The following is a 24,757-nucleotide window of genomic DNA, read 5'->3' as shown; positions in this document are numbered from 1 at the left end:
CCACCCACAGATTCCTCATTTATGTACACATGTATATTTTTTTCAATAAAAGGCATCTTTAATGGGATATAATTCCATTGGAAAATTGTAACTACCCTCCCTTTCCATTTTTTTATTTTAATATCTTTAAACATCATGATTATAAATATGATTGTAGTTGGGTTTCAGTCATATAAAGAACACCCCTCCTCTTCACCAGTGCAACAATCCCATCACCAATGTCCCAAACCTCCCTCCTCCCCATCCCACCTCCACCTGAACTCTAGACAGGCTTTCTACTTTCCTCATTCATTCACATTGTTAGGCTAGTTCTCAATGTAGTTATTTCTCTAAAAGTACTCATCACTCTTTGTGGTGAGCTTCATATCGTGAGCTGGACCTTCCAGTCCTCCTCTCTTTTGTCTCTGAGAATTATTGCAAAAATGTCTTTCATTTTTCTTAAAACCCATAGATGAGTGAGACTATTCTGTGTCTATCTCTCACCCTATGGTTTATTTCATTCAGCATAGTAGATTCCATGTACATTCATGTATAGGAAAATTTTATGACTTCATCTCTCCTGACAGCTGCATAATATTCCATTGTGTATATGTACCACAGTTTCTTTAGCCATTCATCTGTTGAAAGGCATCTTGGTTGTTACCAGAGTCTGTCTATTGTAAATAGTACTGCACTGAATATAGGTGTGAGAAAGAAATTTTTGTATTGTATTTTTGTGCTCCTAGGGTATATCCTTAGGAGTGGTATAGCTGGATTGTATGTGAGCTCAATTTCCAGTGTTTGGAAGACTCTCCATATTGCTTTCCATAAAGGTTGGACTAGATGGCATTCCCACCAGCAGTGAAAAAGAGTTCCTTTCTCTCGACATCACTGCCAGCACTGCTTGTTCTCATTCTTTGTGATGTGTGCCAATCTCTGGGGTGATATACATATATTTTTAAGCATCCAAAAATTCCTCTTCTTGGTATCTTGCCCCACAGGCTTAAAACACTTTTTTTTAAAAGACATTAGTGCCCCTATATTTATGGTGGCACTAATCACACTAGCCAAGATCTGAAAACAACTGAAATGCTCATTAACAGAATAACTGGATAAAAAAATTATGAAACATATAAATGGAACACTGTTTAGCTTTATGAGAGGATGAAATTCTGTAATTGCCTACTACCAAGAAGGGAAGGTGAATGGTAGAGGAACCTGAGACTTTGGTGAAGAAAAGTTGACACTCTGGTGGAGAATGTGGTGTTGGAATGTTGTATACATGAAGTTCTATTATCAGCAGTATTGTAATTCATGTTGACTTAGTAAACAATTAAAATATTTAATACCTATATATATATATAATGTGTAGTAGGTAGGTATGCTTTTCAATGTTTAAGCACTGAATTTCTAATGAAATGCAGCCTAGTTATGGTCTAGAATGCCCAGTATGTTCCAACTTTTTCCACATCAATAGTTTGTTTCCTCACCAAGTATAGTTCTGACAGTAGCACCAAAACTGGCATCAGATCTCACATGTGAAAGATTCCTGGAGTTCTTCCCATGACTGTCTCTGCTTCAAATGACAGTCACAAGTGGAATTCCAGGTCATCTGTCTGCCTACTGGCCCCAAATCCAGGACTTTCCTCAATTTATTTATTTATTTATTTATTTATTTATTTATTTATTTATTTATTTATTTATTTATTTATTTATTTATTTTTGCCACACTGGTGATGCTCATCCTGGCTATGCGCTCAGAAATCACTCCTGGCTTGGGAAACCAACCATATGGGATTCCAGAGGACCAAACCACAGTCTGTCCTAAGCTGCAGATGCCTTACCACTTGCACCTTTTAGTTCAACTCTAAAGTGACAAGAAAGTGTTGTTTTTATATATAAAGGATGCAGATTGAGTTTAACCACATGGATGAGGCAGGTCAGTGAAATCTAGGAGGGAGAGAACAAATGATTAGTCTCTGAGGCCATCGTGCCCCCCTCCTTGTATGGTAGTGTCAGCTGCCAGAAAGAACTCAGCTTTGATGCTTAGGGGTTCACTAGGGTTTCACCACATCCCTGAGGGTCATGCCTAAGTGGCAGATAACTATCTAAGTGGCTCAGTTTCTAGTCCCTTTCCCTTCTTTAGGGGCTTACCCTCTAATTGTGCTGTTAATATTTATGGCAATCAGTCCTTATTCTTTAGATATTTAAGCTTCCATGAGTTTCCTACTTAAGATAATAAAAGACATTTTTGTCACTACAGAAATTTGACATCTTTGAAGTCCTGTGCCAGGATAGATCAAAGACAAAGACCAGATATGTTCTTTTGTTTTTCTTTTAAATGAAGACATTGCAATCATTTAATACAGTAGCATATACTGCCTATTCTCATGTACATAACTAAGTTTTCAACTCTGACATCTAAAATATCGTGCATTAAATTTTATTTTGTATGTGGATCTTATTGTGTAATTATCACTTCTTTTCTGTTGTAAAGAAATCTTTTTAAAAACTCTGGTCTAATCTATTTTAGAGTTTCCATGAAATGGGCAAAATCTACAAAAGTAAAATTTAGTAAGAGTGAAGAGAATTTGGGCTAGCGAGGTGGCGCTAGTGGTAAGGTGTTTGCCTTGCAAGCGCTAGCCAAGGAAAGACCGTGGTTCGATCCCCTGGTGTCCCATATGGTCCCCCCAAGCCAGGGGCAATTTCTGAGCGCTTAGCCAGGAGTAACCCCTGAGCATCAAATGGGCGTGGCCGAAAAACCAAAAAAAAAAAAGAGTGAAGAGAATTAAAATATAAATTAAAACAGATGCATTCTTTACTATCAGGCTTTATTTTTTTTTTTTTTTTTTTTTTTTTTTTTGGTTTTTGGGCCACACCCGTTTGACTCTCAGGGGTTACTCCTGGCTATGAGCTCAGAAATCGCCCCTGGCTTGGGGAGACCATGTGGGACGCCGGGGGACCGAACCGCGGTCCGTCCTACGCTAACGCTTGTAAGGCAGACACCTTACCTCTAGCGCCACCTTCCCGGCCCCCAGGCTTTATTTTATGCCATTCTTCACCTAGCTCCATGCACCTGGCATCCTGACCTTCTCTGAGTACCTGATCTGGCCCATCCCCTTACTTGATGTTTCTATCCCCATCCAACACTCCACCCCACCTGCTTGAGCCTGAAAATGATCTAATTTGAAAGTCCTTTCTGCAGTCAGAAAGACAAGGGTTAAGATGCATGTAAGCAGCCAACCCTGGCTCTATTCCTGGAGCCATCTGTTTCTCCATCCCCACCACCATGAGCAGTCCTGGAGGCCTCTGATGGTAATCCCCAACCCTTGTCCAAGTGGCACCACATCATGCATGCCCTGTTGGTTAAAAATAGCTGAGAGAGAGAGGAAGAGAGAGAGAGAGAGAGAGAGAGAGAGAGAGAGAGAGAGAGAGAGAGAGAGAGAGAGAGAGAGAGAGAGAAGCCAGAGCGATAGCACAGTAGTAGGGCATTTGCCTTGCATTTGGCTGACCTAGGATGGACCTGGGTTTGATTCTCAGCATTCCATATTGTCTCCCAAGCCAGGAGCAATTTCTGAGCGCATAGCCAGGAGTAACCCTGAAAGTCATGGGTGTGCCCCCCCAAAAGAAAACAAAACCAAACCCCCAAAAATAGCTGAGAGGAGTCGTCAGGAACTCCCGAGTACACACAGGTGCGTTTTCATGCTCTCAAAAGAAAGGACTGGAAAGACTCATAGGACATTGCCTATCTCAGTGTCCCCTTATTATTTCTCATATAACTCACTGTTTTTGCTTTCTAGAAACATTCCCAGTCTAAGATTGTTTTATTTATGCTAACTTCATGTACTTGATATTTGTTTTCCTCATGAAATATAAACTCCTTGAGAAATAAGCTTGATTGGCCTGTTCTTTCTTCATCTCCTAGCACATACCAACAGTCAACAAGTATTTGCCAAATTAAATGATAAATAAACTAGGAAAGATAAGAATGGTCAGGCCAGTGGAAGCTCGTTGATTGCCAAGAAGAAGAAATGTTTATATGTGATGAAAAATGTATATGGGGGAAGTTGGATTAAAAGCAAGAGAGAATGATAGGAATTTGTGGTAGCCAACTGCTTTATGTGGAAGAGGAAAGCTTGAGGCAAGAAGCTTTCAAAGGTTATTGAAGGAGTCTATCTATCCAGGGGTCCTCAAACTTTTTAAACATGGGGCCAGTTCACTGTCCCTCAGACCATTGGAGGGTCTGACTATAGTAAAATCAAAACTTATGAACGAATTCTTATGCACACTGCATATATCTTATTTTGCAATGAAGAAACAAAACAGATACAAATACAATATGTGGCCCACAGGCCATAGTTTGAGGACCACTGACTGAGGAAAGAAGAATAAGCTGGTTAAGTGGAACATAGTGGAAAGGTAAAATCTGAAATTTTATAATGAGCTGCCCTTGGCTCTTTCTAGTTTTAATTCTTTAGAACTAATTTCAACTTACATAAATGTAAACATTCAAAATTGTTACATTCCCTTCTACCTAGATTCACTAATAGTATACCATTTGCTTCTTTGGCTTTATTGTCCCCTTTCTCAATCCAATGTGAATATTTCTGTGTGCGTCTTTCCTAAATCATTGGTGCATTAAATTGTGAGCATCACGCAACTTCAACCCTCTGTGTGTATTAAGACAAACATTTTCACACAGAACGCTATACCCAAATCAAGAAGCTGTTGATTAAATTCTCTTATCTCCAGAATCTCAGCCCAGGAATTGACATCCTGAATTGTCAAGATGGCCCATCGCAATGAACTGTTATGTTTCTTTAGTCTCATTCCTCTGGGATAGTTCCTTCATCTTTGATATTATGTTTACTTTTTTTTTTTAACTGTAGAAGTGAGCTCTTTGGTATAATTTCCCTTGCAGTTTTCTCACATCTTCTAGTTGGACTCAAAGTGCATTTTTGGTAGGAGTGCTACATGACTGATTTGTGATGTCAGTACTAAACAAAGGGACATCTTATCACTTGGTCATATTACTAGTGAGTGACAGACTGGACTCTTGATCAAAGGAGTATCTCTACTGTAAATTAACTATTTTTTTCCCTTTGTAACAAGTAATTTATAAGAGGTATTATGAGTCAATATAGTTTTCTTCATCTATCTCTATCCAACAAATTTTGCAAATGTTGCTGGTTTTGTCTGCAGTACTTTATTGCCATTATATCTGTAAAAATGATATTGTGTGTATGTTTGTGTGTGTGTGTATGTTTGTGTTTACGGTGCCTTTCCTTGAGAGGGATAATACCTGGCTGACAAGGCTTGATGGGATTATAGATGATGGAGAACTTGCCCATGTAGTGTCTGAGGATCTTGGGCTTGATCTCCACCTGGCTGAAGGTTTTGCTACTGTAGTTGCCCATCATGCTGCCCACCATCTTGAGCAGGATGAACAGGTCCCTCAGGTTTGTCCCCACTACCCCAGGCTTCTCTCTGGGTGGCACCTTCTTCTTGGCCTTGTGCAGGTGTTTCAGCAGCAAGTGCAGCTTCCACTGCAGGTCCTTGGTTTAGGCACTGCTGCTGACAGGCACTGTACAGTGCATCAGCTTCTCATAGGATATGTCTAGCAGCTTATGGAGGTCCACACCATAGTATGTTCTGTGGAAGGCCCACTTCTTCTGTTTCACTTTCTGCATCTTGCTGGCTCTTTGGAATAGACCAAAGTATCCATCTATCTATCTATCTATCTATCTATCTATCTATCTATCTATCTATCTATCTATCTATCTATCTATCTATCTATCTATCATCTATCTATCTATCTATCTATCTATCTATCTATCTATCTATCTATCTATCTATCTATCTATTATGGGATCCTGGAGTCTTATTTTTGTGAAGTGGATTTTAGACTTCTATTGCAACTATTTAGTAGATTATCCACAGTACCTCAGCTTGTTTGAGGGAGGTACGACAGGTGGACCTTGTGTCTCTTTGACATGTGTCCTTCATTACTTTCTTTTGGAAGGATGGGAGGCATATCCAGCAGTGCTTAGGCTTACACCTGGGTCTGCTCAGGAATCAGTTCTGGCAGGGAATAATGCTGGGGGTCTAATTTGAGTCAGCTGCAAGTAAAGCAAGAGCCTTACCTACTATACTTTATCTGACTCTGTTTTATTTTTTAATTCAAAAATTTTATCTCCAGACCCAAGGAGAGGACTGAAGGGCTTGGCACAGCTTTGCATATAGGAGTTGTGATTTTGATCCTTGGCATGTCATAGTCCATGACTATCTCTGAGAGTGATTCCAGGCAAAGAACCACAAATACCTCCTTAGGTGAGAGCAATCAGAGAGCAGGTAGGGGGGCACTTGCTTTGCATATGGTCAACCTGGTTTGATCCCTGGTATCCCACATGATCCCCTGAATCCACTAGGAGTAAGCCCTGAGCACTGCAAGGTGTAACCCCAAAATAAAACAAAATAAAAATGAAACAAAACTCCCCAAAAACTCCCAAATAGACTCCTGGGTATCCAAACAAACAGTTGTTTGTTGAATTGTGCAGAGGCTGTGAGTACCTACCATCTAAGTATATGAGAATGAGTTCAAATCCTAGTGCCCCTCAGGAACCATACTTGGTCCTGGAAGCTCTGCTGTCTATAGTTCCTGGTGTTGTGATAGCCAGTTGTATGTAAGCACCACTAAAAAAGCAGTATGCACCTTCCCTGAAGCACTGCAGCTAAAGACAAGTGAGTACATCAGTGACCCTTGGTGAGTACCTTAGTGTGTGTCTCACCAAAGACCGGGGTCCTGTGAATATGTGTGCAAGCACTACAACTAAGAGAATGTGAGCCTCTGTGAAATTTTCATTCAAGTGCTCATCACAACAGTAATAAAAGGAAGGTGGGGAGGGAAGAGAAAGGAATGAGAAGCCAGAAAGATGGTACAGAAGGTTAGGTGCTTTCCTTGCATGCAGTCAACCCTAGTTCAAACCCCCCCCCCCCCCGACAAGCACTATGGGGTCTCTGGAACACCACTAGGAGTGACCTCCCCATGAACCATTGTGTGTGGCCCAAACCTTCTCCCTAAAATTAATTTTACAAATTTCTTTATTGGGGTTGGAATACTTGCCATGCACCTAACCAACCAGGTTTGGTCCCTGGCATCCGTATGATTTCCTGAGCCAACCAGGAGTAATGCCTGAGTGTGGAACCTGGAGTAAACCCTGGGTACCACACAGTGTGGCCGAATATAAAGTTTGTTTATTGAGGTGACAGCCAGGTGTGAATAAACACCACAAAATTCAGCCATGCACCACAATAAAAAAAAAGATGTAAATATGTGCCAACATTATATGCAAGGTACATGACCTCTGGGGAGCACTGTATGGGGACCACAGGACCCTTGGTGAGTACAACAATTCCAACTCATGAGCCTCAACTCCGAGCACCAGCCCCAGTGAGCTCATTTGCTGGCACTGCAACTTAAGGCCTGCAAACTGCACAGAGCTGTGCGGATGTGTAAGCCCTGCAGCCTGATGTGTGATCCTGTAAGCAAGATGACTAAAAATTTGTGAGTACCTTAGCCATGGCTTAGAAAAGCAAACAAAATATAAAAGTCTTATATTATAAAATTATTCTGTTATAAAATTATAAAAATCAATCAAAATATATTCTCATTGTAAGAGTTTTAAAAAGTGGAATAAGAAAAGATAATAATAAATAATAATAATAATAAAATAATCAAAGATAATCTTTCCTTCTTTGAAATCTAAGTTTTGTTAACCAATGCTATTTATTTGGTAAGCTGGAAAGTGTTCATGGATCACTCCTAGTGGTGTTTGGGGGCTCATAAATAGTGTTTGGGTGGGCTATGTGCAAGACAAGTGCCCTGTTGTATGGACGGATGGATGGTGAGGCCTTTCTCGGCCCAGCCTGGAGCCTGCAGCCCCTTCTTTCAGCGGGTCTGTAGGTGTAGGGTGATGGCGAAGAAATGATCCACAGCAGTCAGATGAAGTTTCAAGAGACATCCAGCTTTATTACAGAGCTCTTAGTCGCCATGTGCTTTGTTCACATGGTCTCTAAGCTAAGAAGCCTCTCTGAGTATCCACTGCATCAGTCCTAGCAGGGTATCCTCTCCCCTCCTTGCAAGCAACCCTCAATGAACAACCACAGACCCCTCCCAACTGTGGGAGGGTCTCACTATCCAGGTGAGATTAGCATTTGGCTTTGGGGGAAAGTAACAGTATCCCTACTTATTAAACTATCTCTCCAGCCCAACCAGGACTCTCTAAACCAGGGATGCTTCAACTTTTTTTGCTCAGACCCCTTTCTCCTGAGAAATTTTTTCATGAGCACAGGTAAATAGATATGTAAAAAAAGGTACACAAACCAAACTGTGTTTACTGATAATATTTAATATTTATTACTGATAATAAATATTTACTAAATTGGGGGGGATTTATTTTGCACACCCAGAAATGCTCAGGAATAACTCTTGGTCTGTGCTCAGGGATTAGTCACTCTTCAAGGCGCTCAGAGGCCCATATACATTGTTAAAGAGTGAACCAGGATCTGCTGTATACAAAGCGAGTGACTTTTCTCTTGTCCTTATCTGTACAGCCCCAAGAAATTTTTAAAATACTTTTTTTTTGTTTTGTTTTGTTTTTGGGCCATACTCAGTGATGCTCAGGGGTTACTCCTCGCTATGCACTCAGAAATCATTCTTAGCAGGCATAGGGGACCATATGGGATGTTGGGGACCAAACTGAAGTTCATCCTGGGTCAGCCACGTGCAAGGCAAGTGCCCTACCGATCCAGCCCCTAATGTGCTATTGCTCCAGCCCCTAAAACAGTTTTTTAATAAGAAATAATATGATACAATGTAAGAAGCTAAGCTCTAAACCAAACAGCTACTTTCCAACTTCCCAGCTTTACAATGGGCTTGCCTTGTTGGTGGTGGAAGCTGGGGCTGAAGGTGGATGTTTGTTTTCTGGAGTCCCAGCTGTCAGGAATTCTCAGGATGTCACCATGATCTGACCCAGAATCAACCATGTGGGAAATGATCAAGTGGTACTAACTTTGAAAGGCAGCTAAGCTAACCAAGATACTTTACTACAGAACTGAATTTGGTTGGCATCAATACTGGGGATTGCAAGCAGACACCAGACAGATAAAATAAATGATGAGGCTTTCTCTCTACTGAGGGTGACAGCATGTCCTTCTCTCTTCACTTAGACCCACAATATTTCCCAGGGAGGATTCCCTCCCAGTCATGCATGCCAGCATACATCTCATGCTCTGTTAAAGCCAGTGATTCTAGCTGACAAGGCCAGTCTACTTTCTTTTCCACTTGGAAACAAAGATGTGTTATGAATAGGAGTGGAATCCCCTTAGTGTGTTTTGAAGCCACCTGGTAAATTCTCCTTTTAGGAACTTGAAGCTGCCACAAAAAATAAATTAGGGTTAAGACAGCGACTGCTGTTGGTATCTATCTGTTCAAAGGTACCTCTTCTTGCAGAGAAAGGTAGGGGGAAAGGCACTGATTCTGCTCTCAGTCTGTACGACAGCTTACATGCCATTTATATTTCACCTTCATATTGCTAACCAGTGACATTTTATAGGCCTTAAAGGACCAGAGATGTAGAACAGGGGTTAAAATATCCATGATATTCTTCAAAGAAGTGGATAAAACACTTCTGAAATTTATCTGGAAGAATAAACACTCAAGAATAGCTAAAGCAATTATTGGGGAAAAGAATATGGGAGGCATTACTTTCCCCAACTTTAAACTGTATTACAAAGCAGTAGTTATCAAAACAGCACTGTATTGGAATAAAGACAGATCCTCAGATCAGTGGAATAGGATTGAATACTCAGAGACTGTTCCCCAGACATACAATCACTTAATTTTTGATAAAAGGGCAAGAAATCCTAAATGGAGCAAGGAAAGCCTCTTCAACAAGTGGTATTGGCATAACTGGTTAGCCACTTGCAAAAAAGCACCTCAGACCCCCAGCTAACACCATATATAAAGGTAAAATACAAATGGATTAAAGACCTTGATATCACACCCAAAACCATAAGGTATATAGAACAACACATAGATAAAACACCCCATGACATTGAGACTAAAGGCATCTTTAAGGAGAAAACAGCACTCTCCAAACAAGTGGAAGCAGAGATAAACAGATGGGGCTATATTAAGCTGAGAAGCTCTGCACCTCAAAGAAAATAGTGCCTAGGATACAAGAGCCACCCACTGAATGGGAGAAATTATTCACCCAATACTAATATCCAAAATATACAAGGCACTGACAGAACTTCACAAGACAAAAACAGCTAATCTCATCAAAAATGGGAAAAAAATGAACAGACACTTTGTCAAAGAAGAAATACAAATGGTCAAAAGACACATGAAAAAATGTTCCACATCCATACAACTACAATCATATTTGTAATCACGGTGTTTAAATAAAGATAATTAAAAATGTTCCACATTATCAGGAAGATGCAAATCAAAGTAACAATGAGGTATCATCTCACACAAAGGAGACTGGCACATATCACAAAGAACAAGAAAAATTGGAGGGGATGTGAGAGAAAGGAACTCTCATTCACTGCTGGTGGGAATGCTGTCTAGTCCAGCCTTTATGGAAAGCGATATGGAGATTCCTCAAAAACCTGGAAATTGAACTACCATATGATCCAGCTATATATATATCACTACTAGAGATATACCCTAGGAACTCAAAAATACAATTCAAAAATCCCTTCCTCACATTAATATTCATTGCAGTGCTATTTACAATAGCCAGACTTTGGAAACAACCAAGATGCCCCTCAACAAATGAATGGCTAAAGAAACTGTGGAACATATTCACAATGGAATATTATGCAGCCATCAGTAGAGATGAAGTCACGAAATTTTCCTATCCATAGATAAACATGAAATCTATTATGTTGAGTGAAATAAGTCAGATGGAGAGAGATAGGCACAGAATAGTCTCCCTCATCTATGAGTTTTAAGAAAAATAAAAGACAGTTTTGTAATAATTCTCAGAGACAACAGAGGTAGGGGCTGGAAGGTCCAGCTCACAATATGAAGCTCACCACAAAGAGTGGTGAGTGCAATTAGAGAAATAACTACACTGACAACTAACATAACAATGTGAATGAATGAGGGAAGTAGAAAGCCTGTCTCAAATACAGGTGGGGGGTAAGGAAGTGGAAGATTTGGGGCATTGGTGATGGGAATGTTGCACTGGTGAAGGGGGTGTTCTTTATATGACTGAACCCCAACTACAGTCTTGTTTGTACTCAAATTGTATAAATAAAGATATTAATTAAAAAAAAGAAAATGACTTACAAAAAAAAAAAAAAAAGGAACTGATCTTGCATTCAGGGGTTAAGGCAGGTAGGTCCCCTGGGCTGGAGCAGTGGCTCAAGTGGTAGGACGTTTGCCTTATATGCGCTAACCTAGGAAGGACCTCAGTTTGATCCCCCGGTGTTTCATATGATTCCCCACACCAGAAACGATTTCTGAGAGTTCATAGCCAGGAATAACCCCTGAGCATCCTGGGTGTGGACCAAAAACAAACAAACAAACAAACACAAAAACAAAAGGCAGTTCCCCTGAGCACTTCCAAGAGTGTCTCCTGAGTGGAGAACCAGGAGTAAATAATCTCTCAATACACTGGGCGTGGTTCAAAAAGAACAAAGAAGGTACCTTCTGATGCTGCTATTTAGATGAATTTAAATGGACATATTAGGAAGTTGGGGAAGTAGTTCTGACAGATGACTTCTTAACCTGCTTGGAACCAGATAGCAACTGAAGACTAATGGAAAGAAATCACTACCTGATGAGTTTCTGTTTCCACCATCATGGCAGGGACATTGGGGATACGAGGATGAGAACTAATCACATACAAGATCCAGGATGGGCTTAAGCAAGGTCTTTTCCAGGGAGAGGTGTGATTGGCTTAATTGGCCATGCATAGTTCTTCCAAAAGGTATTAACCCTATGAGTACTGGGATTGATTTGGGGTCAGCTGCATGCAAGGCAAGTGCCTTGACTTGCAATATCTCTTCAGTCCATGTTTTTTTTTTTTGGGGGGGGGGCACACTCATTTGATGCTCAGGGATTACTCCTGGATAAGCACTCAGAAATAGCCCCTGGCTTGGGGGGGGCTATATGGGACCCCGGAGGATCAAACCGCGGTCCGTTCCTTGGCTAGCGCTTGCAAGGCAGACACTTTACCTCTAGCGCCACCTCGCCGGCCCCATTCAGTTCATTTTTTTTTTTTTTTTGGTTTTTGGGCCACACCCTGTGACGCTCAGGGGTTACTCCTGGCTATGAGCTCAGAAGTTGCTCCTGGCTTCTTGGGGGACCATATGGGACGCCGGGGGATCGAACCGCGGTCTGTCCTAGGCTAGCGCAGGCAAGGCAGGCACCTTACCTCCAGCGCCACCGCCCGGCCCCCTCAGTTCATGTTTTATAGTGTTTTTCTGTTATGGAGTTAGTTGATGTATAGAAACTTAACAAAAGAAAAATTTGTTTATTATAAAAATGGAGAAGCTGAGAATTACTAAGAGAAAAGTATGAAATTGAATAGAGCTGAAAGATATTATGTTAAATGAAGTAAGCCAGAAGAAGAAAGATAATACAGAATGAGATCACTCATATTGGTATTTAGAATAACTCCAAAAGAAATTCAATGGTCTGAATGGGAGTTGTCATGAACAACCTTGGCATCAGAGTATAGCAAGATGGAAAAAATAAAGTGAGGAGGAGAACCATACATATGAAAGGATGGGGACCAGAGACCAAGTGGTCCCAGGTCCATTGGTGGAGATTTAAAAACGGAACAGAACTAAATATTCAAGCCAAAGTCAACAACAATGAAATCAAAAGACCTAAACTCTAACCATATGAACTGCAAATGGGCCTGTTATATTGGCAGGCTGGGGACAAAGAGTGGTGGTATGGTATATACTCTAGGAATATGGTGCAGGGAGGACAACATTGGTGGTGGGATTCGCCCTGATTCATTATATGTCTGAAATTCAACTATGAAGGACCTTGCGTATCACAATGGTTTCAATAAAATAAAAGAAAAAAGAAAAATGTGAAATTGCCCCCACAGTCCCACTTCATAGAGAACCACTGTTAAGAGATTGCTGTGTAGGTCTATGTGTGTGCATATATATTATCCTTAATATACCATTTTATTCAACACAAATCCATATTCTTTTGATTAAAATTGTGTGGGTGCCAAACCATCCATGCTCAGGGACCATCAGGGTCCCACCTGGTGCTATGAGGACTGTGTGATATCAAGGGTCAAACCCAGAACCTCACACATACAAAGAATATACTCTACCACTTGAACCATGTTCCTATATAAATCATTTTGAAAATTGCTTTCCTTTTTATTATTTTCTTATGCCCTATTTCTTCATGCTAACCACAATAACCATTTGTGTTGCCAGTTTTAATTAAAACTAAGGAATACTCATTAAAAATCTGAGTACAAGAAAAAAGCATTAAAGATTTATTTTAATCTTTTATCTCTCAATCTCACTTGAGACTTTAAAAAATAGCTCTCTTCAGAAATGTGCATATGCATACACCTAAGAATAGCATTGAGTTTATTGAATGATCACATCACAAGTACTCAAGCAAGGCCTCCTTTGTGGGAATTCAGGGGGTTTCCAGATTTTCACTGTGGTGAGCATCTTTGTGGTTAAGACTTTCCTTACAATCAGTCTGTTGCTATATACCCCGAAAATGAATTGTTAGCTTAAAAGATAGGCTTTGGGAGAGAGAGAGGAGAGAGAGAGAGAAAGAGAGTGAGCACTAATGGGCACTGAGCATGTACTTGCTTAACAGAAGACCTTGTATCCTCCATATTACAAAAGAAAACTTTGGTTATCAAACTTGGAGACCCAGATTTAATCTCTGGCTCTTAAAAGTCCTTCAAGTATCACTAATAGTGACCCAGAGTACAGAGGCATTTGTAGCCCCTGAGAACTTCCACATATGTCTCAAAAACTAAATATAAAATAAAAATGCTTTAAATACATGCCAAACATTTGCATTCGTGAGGTTTTGTGCAAAACTTTTTCACCTACTGACAACACTGATTTTTTTTCTAAACTTTGGAAAGTAGAGCACACACATAGAAAAGTACATGAATTAGACCTGCATTGTTCAGCATTGGACAGTCACTGGCCACACGTGACCACGGAAGCACTTGAGATGTGGCTGGTTCAAGTTGGGTGTGCCAGAAGTATAAAACTCACCATGATTTCTAAGACTCGGTGCAAGAACAAAACGTAAACTTGAATCTCAATAATAACATATGATGATGTTTTATTGGCATGGTAATATCCGAGTTATCTTGTGTGGTGTCAGAATTATTAAAATTAAGTTGATTAGGGTTGAACAGATAGGGAGCATAATGAATATTTTGCATGTGGAATGCCTACCGCCTGATCGCTGAGCACTGTCAGGAGCAACACTGAAGCACCACCAGGTGTAGCCCCAAACCAAACCAAATTAAATTTTTAAATATTTTTTAAATTAAATTAAATGTGTTAGTCAAATTGTGGCTACTAGGAAATTGAAAGTAAACACGTGCTTTGCATTCTATTTTCTTTGCATAGCAAAGTGGGGTATGGCATACCACCAAGGTAACTCAACCTACCCCTTGAGTTGCCTGTTCCTAATTTGCTCTCTTCCTTTTCCCCTCCTGCTCCCTCACCTTTAGGCACCTCAGTGAGACCCTAGGAGCTAATGTCACTCTCTCTGCCACCCTGTTTCTGTCCCCAAAATGGTTAGGAAATATGGGGCGAGTGGCTACGTTAGGAGGTACCTGCATTTCATTGTAGCTTGTCATTGACCAGAACTGACCATGATAAATCTTAAGAGACAGGTGTAAGGCTAGAAATAGTATTGTCTGGGTGACTATATTTTTTTCTTTTAGTGTGTTTCATTTTCTCTATATTTAGAATAAGAAAGTTTTTTTTTCTAATGGCTCCTTACTATTAAGGAACTTACCTTGTATGTTTCCAGCCCCGTTTCAATTTCTGGTATACCTGAGCACTGCAGGAGTGATCCCTGAGCAGAACAGATCCAGGAGTAATCCCTGAGCACTGCCTTGTGTGGCCCAAAAATCAAGAGGGAGGGAAGAAAGAAAGAAAGGGGGATGAGAGAGAGAGAGAGGAGACAGAGAGAGACAGAGAGAGAGGAGACAGAGAGAGACAGAGAGAGAGACAGAGAGAGAGACAGAGAGAAATGTGATCCCCAGTTAGTAATTTGTTAGAATATACGTTGTGTGCCTCATATCCTAAAATGGCTGCAGAGACCAGCCCACCCCCACCAAAAACATGTACCAGGGCTAGTAGGGCCAGAAACCCACAGGCTTGAGTGTCAGTGACGACTTGCATGTCTCTGCTCATCCATCTCTCCCTCTTCCTGCCCTGAATAGAGAGTGATGGTGAGAAGCACCCAGCTCTATGTGCTCATGTAATCAGCATTGTGTAAACACTGAGTGGAAGACATGTGCGAGGTCTCTTTGGATCCCTGGCACTGTCCTGGGTTGTCTTCTGAGGTTTTCCCCACCTTCCCTGCCTTCCCAACACCTCACAGCTCTACCACACATATTGACCCTATTCAACACATTCAAAATACAAGAGGCTTTTTTTCCAACATGAAAGCTGGTCACTAGTTGACTTTTCTCCCTTCTGCCAGTCACTACCAGTGAAAGCAAAATGCAAGTAAGTGTGAAGAAGCAGGCCCTTGGGGGAAACAAAGGACTTTTGCCCTCTCTCAGCCCCAATGTTTGGCTAATGTTTTGTTCTTCTGAGCTCAACTTTGGAATCAAATATAAGTAAAAGCAAATATAAGCAAAACCTTATTAGGGAAAAGTACATCTTAAAGTACTTTAGTTTCGATCCGTTTTTCATGCTTCATGATTTGGAATGTGGTCAAAACCTTGACTTCATTTTCCAACCTCAGTTGAATGGCTTCTCTGGACAGTGCCCAGGTAGCAAGAATTGAAACAGACATTTCTGCTCTACTTGGTCTTTATCATATTTTTTTTGTTGCATTAGGGTTATTATTTTTTCTTTTAGAATAACGCTTCCAGGGGCCGGGCGGTGGCGCTAAAGGTAAGGTGCCTGCCTTGACTGCGCTAGCCTCGGACGGACCCCGGTTCGATCCCCCGGCGTCCCATATGGTCCCCCAAGCCAGGAGCGACTTCTGAGCGCATAGCCAGGAGTAACCCCTGAGCGTCACCGGGTGTGGCCCAAAAACCAAAAAAAAAAAAAAAAAAAAAAAAAAAAAAACAAAAAGAATAACGCTTCCAAGCATTTGACTCTTAGAATCTGTGTAAAACTGCTTTGCCACAAATTAGAGCCATTGCAACCTTTCTCCATGAAAACAAAACAAAACAAAACAACAACAACAACAAAAAAAGCAGAGCTCTTTTGTTTGTTTTTTTGGGGTCACACCCAGCAGTGCTCAGGGGTTCCTCCTGGCTCTAAGATCAGAAATCACCCCTGGCAGGCTCTGGGAACCATATGGTAGGCCGGAGTTTGAACCACTGACCTTCTGCATGCAAGGCAAACACCTTACCTCCATGCTATCTTTCCGGCCTTGAGATCTCTTATAAAAGGTTTTCCATACCTTACCTAAAGGAGTGTGAACTCAGAACAGATTGGATGCCTTCATGGTTGAGTTAAAGTTTTGGCTTGTTATATAAACAAGCAAACATCTTCTCAGTCTTGATTTTACCATCTATGAACTGAGCACATAGTTTTTTTCCTTCTTGCATTTTAGAAGGAACAATCAACTAAGGTCATGAGAATAAAGTCTGGTTGCAGAGTGTCTCATATGAAGTGAAGAAGAGAATGGCAGACTTGAGAGGAGTTCCACTGTATTCTCTTTTTTATTTTTTTATTAAATCACGCGAGATACAGAGTTAAAAAGTTGTTAGTTGAGTTTTAGTCATACAATGTTCTAATACTCATCCCTTCACCTTGGTTACCCTGGCATGTCTGGGAGGTTCAGGATTAATCAAATCAAATTTACCATGAGCACTTATGTGGCAGAGACACTTGAATCCCACTAACCATCTAGATAGTTGCAGGATGTGCCTGAGTCCCACTTGGTTTACATTTTGTAGGGTAGAGAAACCCCCAACACCCCTAGTCTTCAGGAGACTGTGGAACTCAGGCTGGAGTAAGTAATTGCTTTATTTTAAGTTTCATTTAGTTTTATTATTATATATATTAAATATTTGATTGAAACCATTGTTTTCAAAGTTTGATTTACAAATTTTATTTTCTAGTTGGGTTTCAGACATACAATGTATCAGGGCCAATACCACCACTAATGTAGACCTCTTTCCACCAATGTTCCCCAAATGCATACCATACCACCCCTTTTTGCCCCCTAGCCTGTCACCATAACAGGCCCATTTTTAGTTTTGATGGTTAAACTTTGGGTCTCATTATTTCATTGTTGTTGATTTTGGCTTGGATATTTAGTTCTGTCCTTTTTTAATACCACCAAAGCACCTAAAATTCCTTGGCCCCTGGCCCCCATTATTTCATATTTGTGTTTCTCCTCCTCCATTCAATTTCTTGAGAAACTGCTTTTTGTTCGAAATTGAAAAGTCAGTCCTGACCTCTATCCCGGTGTCTTGAAGTCTTTTGCCTGCCCTCACAGAAAAGGATTTCAGGAAGGAGATGAAAAGTGAAGTAGGGTGCATTTATTTTAAAGCTCTAAGGTGTTTTTGAGGTGAGAGAAAGAGAAAAAGAGAGAACTAGACCTTCTCCAAAAAGAACAGATCCAAGTAAACATTCCAAGTAGGGATGGGCGCAAATCTCCAAGCTGGAGAATGCCTACCATAAAGTAAAAGAAAGGCATTACACTTCAGGAAAAGATGTGGTCAACACTCAGAATGGGGAGATATATCCTTTTATCTCTGCAAAGTTAATTGCTTTTTGCTCTTGATTTTATTCTCAGACCCCACCTAGCAGTGCTCAGGACTTCCAAATCTGTACTAAGAGATCCTTAGCAGTAGGGCTCACAGAACTATATAGAGTGCTGGGAACTGAACCTGGGTCAATAGCATGGAAGGCATGCAAACACTTTAAAAAACCTTTCAGGCCCCTGCCAAGTTGGCTTTTTATTTTTTCTCAAATTGCTCCCCAAAGCCTGTCTGGATTCTGCCAAGGGGGAACTGTTAATGATATTTTCAGATCTTCTTATCACAGCCTTTGTTCCAGCAGGAGCCTATTCTTTCTGCTGATAGTCCAGCTGATGCACTAGACCTGGCACTTCTGTATTTCTTTTTTTTTTGGGGGGGGCCCACACCCAGCGGTGCTCAGGGGGTTACTCCTGGCTGTCTGCTCAGAAATAGATCCTGGCAGGCACGGGGGACCATATGGGACACCGGGATTCGAACCAACCACCTTTGGTCCTGGATCGGCTGCTTGCAAGGCAAACACCGCTGTGCTATCTCTCTGGGCCCGGCACTTCTGTATTTCAAGGATTCTCCAGTCTTCTGAAAAGATTTCCTCCATTACAAAGGTTATCATATCTTTGGACTGGTATGACTCAGAGACAGGTTTTTTCCCTTCCCACACTGTTAGGGTTCTTATTTGCTTGCCATAATGCAACAGGACTGAAACCATTTTTTTTTCTCCTGATGCCAGGAATCAAATCCAGAGCCTGGATAGTCTGCAAGGCAAGTCTGCATAGTCTGCAGTGGTCTTGACTGGCATTTGAACTTTCTTTCCAACTCCAGATTCTGTGATGATAAATAATAAATGTTTTTATTCTTTCCAACCATTACATACATTGCCAAGATCTAAGGACCTCTTTTCTAGCTGTAAGTTAGGCTAAATTTTTTGCTTTACGCAGACTACTAAGAACTCATTTTCATCCTCTGTAAAACATATTTTTTCTTTTATTTATTTTTTCTTTTTCTTTTTTACAGTGATCACAAATCTTTTTACTGTGTTAAATTTCACTGGAACAAAAAAGAAAATACATGGCTTTATTTTGAGGAATTTAATGAAAGACCAGCTGCTGTTGCATTTGGTTCATGAAGGATAGTCACTGAGGTTTGAAACCTGGGAATTCTGTACTATGGGTAAGCCCAGGGCTATGGTAGAGTATTGGCACCAGTCAGAGTGGTTGTGATGGTGTTGTATATTTATTTTGGTGCTTATTCTTGTCACTCATTATTTCTGCTATGGGGTTAACACCATAAAGTGGAAAAGGGAGGAATTACTTGCCAGACCATATGGAATAGAAAATAAATTGATGTAGTTTACAGTGGAAGCTAAAAGCTCATAAACATAAATAAGCATTGCAAAGAATAACCTTGAAAAATTCTTTTAAAATAATTTTTATAGTGTTGTTTAATTTATAGGATCTATCTTTAAACTTTCAGATTCCAAAGTTAGTTTATGGGAAAAAGTAAAGAGAGAAAAAAAAATGGTACCAGGTATGGTATTTCACTAACTTTACTTACGTTTTCAATGTAAAGAAATTAAAAAAAAATATTCCCTTCCTTTTGATTGGCCATAAATCTGCTTGGATTAGAGGGCATGACTGTGGCCTAGAAAGTACAGAAGATTCCTCAGCTTCAACTATAAACCTGAGTTTCCATGGATTTACATTGGACAAGTGAATAATATCTTTATATTAGCACCATGATTACAAACATGATTGTAGTTGGGTTTCAGTTATAAAAAGGACACCCCCCCTTCACCAGTGCAACAATCCCATCACTAATGCCCCCCATCTCCTTCCTCCACTCTCCCACTTGTATTTGAGACAGGCATTCTACTTCTCTGACTCATTGACATTATCATGATAGTTGTCAGTGTAGTTATTTCTCTAACTGCACTCACTACTCTTAGTGGTGAGCTTTATATCGTGAAGCCAGTCTTTCCAATCCTCATCTCTATTATCTCTGGGCAATATTACAATAACATATTTTGTTTCTCTTAAAACCATAGATGTGTGAGACATTCTGTATCTATCTCCCTCTGACTTATTTCACTCAGCAAAATAGATTCCACATACATCCATGTATAGGAAAATTTCATGACTTCATCTCTCCTGATGGCTGCATAATATTCCATTGTGTATACATACCACAGTTTCTTAGACCACTTGGCCATACTAACTTCTTATGTACCATATTTTCTTTATGTACCATAGTTTCTTTAGCCATTCATCTGTTGAAGGGCATCTTGGTTGTTTCCAGATTCTGAAAGAATTTGTTTGTGAATTCATTTGGGCCTGGGCTTTTATTTTTGGGAAGACTTTTGATTACCATTTTAATTTTCTCAGCATTGATGGGTCTGTTTAGATATGCTAGATTATCCTGGTTTAACCATCGAAGATTATAAGAGTCCAAGCATTTATCCATTTCTTCTAGGTTCTCATGTTTTGTGGCATAGAGTTCCTCAAAGAAGTCTCTGATTACCCTTTGAATGTCTGCAATATCTATCTTGATCTTTTTTTTTTTTTTTTTTTTGGTTTTTGTTTTTGGGTCACACCCAGCAGTGTTCAGGGGTTACTCCTGGCTCTAAGCTCAGAAATCACTCCTGGTAGGCTCGGGGGACCATATGGGATGCTGGGATTTGAACCACTGTCCTTCTGTATGCAAGGCAAACGCCTTACTTCCATACTATCTCTACCTTTTCATTTCTAATCCAGTTTGTTAAGTTTTTCTCTCTTCTTTTCTTTGTGAGTTTTGCTAGTGGTTTGTCAATCTTGTTTATTTTGTTAAAGATTTATTTTTTAAAAAAATTTCCACTTCAGGGGCCAGAGAGATAGCATGGAGGTAGTGTGTTTGCCTTGCATGCAGAAAGACGGTGGTTTGAATCCCGGCATCCCATATGATTCCCGGAGTCTGCCAGGAGTGATTTCTGAGCATAGAGCCAGAAGTAACCCCTGATCACTGCCAGGTGTGACCCACAAACCAAAAAAAAAAAATTTTTTTTCCACTTCATTGATTTCTGCTCTAAGCTTAGTTATTTCCTTTTGCCTACCTATTTTGGGTTCCTTTTGTTGATCATTTTCTAATTTTATAAGCTGTGTCATTAAGCTATTTATGTAGGCCTCCTCTTTCTTCCTGATGTGTGCTTGCAAAGCTATAAATTTTCCTCTTTGTACTGCTTTTGCTGTGTCCCATAAATTCTGATAATTTTTGTCTACATTGACATTTGTTTTCAGGAATGTTTTGATTTTCTCTTTTATTTCATTTCTGACCCACTAGTTGTTCAGTAGTGAGCTGTTTAATTTCAAGGTATTAAAGTTTCTTTTCTAAGTTCCTTTGTATTTCACATCTAATTTCAGTGCTTTGTGCTCTGAGAAGGTAGTCATTACAATTTCTATATTATTGATTTTATGGAGATATTTTTGTTTGTTTGTCTTTGGGCCACACCTGGTGATGTTCAGGAGTTACTCCTGGCTATGCACTCAGCAATTGCTACTGGCTTGAAGGACCATATGGGACACCGGGGATCAAACCTAGGTCCATCCTAGGTCAGCTGCATGCAAGGCAAACTCTCTCTACTGTTGCACTACTGCTCTGACCCCAATATGGAGATATTTTTTTATGGGCTAGCATGTAGTCTATCCCAGAGAATGATCCATGTGCATTGGAGAAGAACATGTATCCCGTTTTCTGGGGTAGGAGTTCTATATATATATATATATATATATATATATATATATATATATATATATATATATATATATGGATATATATATCTACTAGACCACTTTCTTCCATTTCTCTTTTCAGTATATTCTTGTTGGGTCTCAGCCTGGTTGACCTGTCAAGGGTGACAGGGCAGTGTTGAAGTGTCCCACTATTGTTGTGTTGCTATTTATGTCTTCTTTTAGATTTGTCAACAATTGTATTAAATATTTTGCTGGTCCCTCATTGGGTGCATATATGTTTAGGAGTGTGATTTCTTCCTGTTGTACATATCCCTTGATTACTACAAAATGTCCATCTTTGTCCCTTATAACCTTTCTGAGTCTAAAGTTTATGTCATCTGATATTAATATGACCACTCCAGCTTTTTAAGGAAATTGTTTGCTTGGATGCTTTTTTTCCAACCTTTGATTTTGAGACTATGTTTGTTCTGACTATTCAAATGTGTTTCTTATTAGGCAGCAGAATGTTGGCTTCAACTTTTTGATTTATTTATCCACTCTGTGTCTTAACTAGTGCATTTAATCTATGACATTCAGAGAGATAATTGTCATGGGATTTAGTGTTATCTTTGTGTAGAAGTTTGATGTGTTTGTTAGTGAGTCTTGTCTTAAACCTTTTTTTTAAGCTGGTTTTAAGTCTGTAAAGTTCCTAAGCTGTTGTTTATCCTTTAAGTATGCTTCCTTCAAACCTGAAAGTGAGTCTGGCTGGGTGCAGTATTTTAGGCGAAGCATTCATTTCATTGAGTTTTGTCACTATATTCCACCACTGCCTTCTGGCCTTGAGGGTTTCTTGTGACAAGTCTGCTATAAATCTTAAGGATGCTCCTTTGAATGTAATTTCCCTTTTTGATCTTGCTGTTTTTAGTATTCTATCCCTATCTGTGGGATTCCTCATTGTGACTAGGATGTGTTTTGGGTGTTTTTCTTTGAGTCTCTTTTAGCTGGTCTCTTTGGGCATGCTGTATTTGGTTGTATGTACTCTTCAGCTCTGGGAGTTTCTCTGCAATGATGTCTTTGACTGTTAATTCATCTTGGGGATTTTCTTCCTGGGTCTCTGGGACTACAGTGATTCTTATGTTGTTTCTGTTGAGTTTATCAAAGACTTCTATTTTCACTGTTCACATTCTTTGAGTACTTTTTTTTTATTGTCTGATCATTTGCTTTAAGGCTCTTTTCCAATCTCTTCTGCTGTATGGAGTTATGCATCTCATCTTTCAGATCCCTGATTCTATTCTCAGCTGCTATTATTCTTTTGGAGAGGCTTTTTATTGAGGTTTTTCTTTCATCTACTGAGTTTTTCAGTCCTGTTATTTCAGTTTGGATTTTTCAGATTTCTATCTTTGTGGTCTGTTCAGCTCCAGGGGTCTCAAACTCAATTGACCTAGGGGCTGCAGGAGGCAAAGTCGGGGTGATCCTTGAGTACAAAGTCAGTAGTAAGTCTTGAACATTGGGGAGGGGTGTGTGACCCACACAACTAAAACAAAACAAAACAAAAAAAGATTCCTCTAGGGCAGGGCCACAAAATGTTGTACGAAAGGCCGTTTGTGGCCCACGGGCCGTGAGTTTGAGATCCCTGATATGCTTTCTTTGAGTTATATGAACATCCTCCCTATTTCTTCTCTAAAATTTTTTGCTTATTTGTTTTTTGGGGGGAGGGTTTCTTGGGGGGCACACCCTGTGATGCTCAAGGGTTACTACTGGCTATGTCTCAGAAATCGCTCCTGGCTTAGGGGACCATATGGGATGCTGGGGGATAGAACCTCAGTTCGTTCTAGGCTAGCGCAAGCAAGGCAGACACTTTACCACATGCACCATTGGTCCGGCCCCTCTTCTCTAAACTTTTCTGAGAGGTTAACTCAGTGGTTGGCAGTTTTCAGGTCATCAGAGCTAACATCTTCCTTCTCTATGCATGGTGTTGGCCTGCGTTGTTTCCCCGTTATCACATTTGTAATGTGGTTTTTTTCCTATGTTTTATGGTTGGGTTCATTGGCTAGAAGATGCACTTGGGTGGAGACTTTTTTTGCTGGGCTTTCAAGGCTGCATCCTGGAAGCAAGCAGGTGACAGGAAACCAAGCAGACACAAAGCAAGCAGTGACCATTTAAAAAATGTCTCCTTTTTGTTAAGGCACACAGCAGGCAGAAATATTCTCCTTAAATTTATTGTTAAGGGCCCGGAGAGATAGCACAGTGGCATTTGCCTTGCAAGCAGCTGATCCAGGACTAAAGGTGGTTGGTTCAAATCCCGGTGTCCCATATGGTCCCCCGTGCCTGCCAGGAGCTATTTCTGAGCAGACAGCCAGGAGTAACCCCTGAGCACTGCCAGGTGTGGCCCCCCCAAAAATATTTTTTTAAATCTACCTTTCTCTTATTTCATTACCCAAGGGTTAAACAATGTTTTAAAGTTTTCAATGGCACAATAAAATGAACAAGGTTGAGTTACCTTCCAGAAGCATATAACAAGGATTGGCCCCCAGTACTGCCAGTATTAAATCTAAATACAAAGACATTTAAAAAAACTGTTATTAATTGGATTTCAAAATTAGTTCTCTCTTTTTTTTAGCAGCAGGATGAAGCCACTGTGTATGAAATGACAGACTCTATAAAAAAGTGACTAGTGTGGAAAAAAAGTCATGAAATTTTTTGTTGGCAGAGGAATAATACAGTGGGTAGGGTTCTTGTCTTACGTGCAGTGAGTTCTGGTTTTTATCCTCGACATCCTATATGGTCCACTGAGCACTGGCATATAATAGTCCCAAACACCATATTTCCATCTAGGGAAAGTTGGTTTGGAACAAGTGTAGCTGCAGGAAATGTGATCTAAACAAAGCTGAGAGTGAAGTATGCTTGGCTGAGTAAGGAGAGAGAGAAAGAGAGAGAGAGAGACAGAGAGAGAAGAGAGAAGAGAGAGAAGAGAGGAGTGTGCTGAGGAGTAAGCCCTGAGCATTGTACAGGGAGCAACCCAAAATTCAATTTTTGTATATATGTATATATATACACATAGCTTCCTCAGGTCTCCCAAAACCCTGGCCC

General features: G+C 40.2%; 1 protein-coding gene across 1 annotated transcript in view; it reads left to right on the top strand.

The window, feature by feature from the left end:
• SCD5 (stearoyl-CoA desaturase 5) overlaps nt 1–24,757 on the top strand; it is a 195,612-nt gene that overhangs the window by 129,493 nt on the left and 41,362 nt on the right. The window lies entirely within an intron of this gene.

The sequence above is a fragment of the Suncus etruscus genome, chromosome 16, assembly GCF_024139225.1.
Source record: "Suncus etruscus isolate mSunEtr1 chromosome 16, mSunEtr1.pri.cur, whole genome shotgun sequence".
In the NCBI taxonomy this organism is placed as follows: domain Eukaryota; kingdom Metazoa; phylum Chordata; class Mammalia; order Eulipotyphla; family Soricidae; genus Suncus; species Suncus etruscus.
The sequence above is the reverse complement of the archived record's forward strand: the minus strand, read 5'-3'. Positions and strand labels throughout refer to the sequence as shown.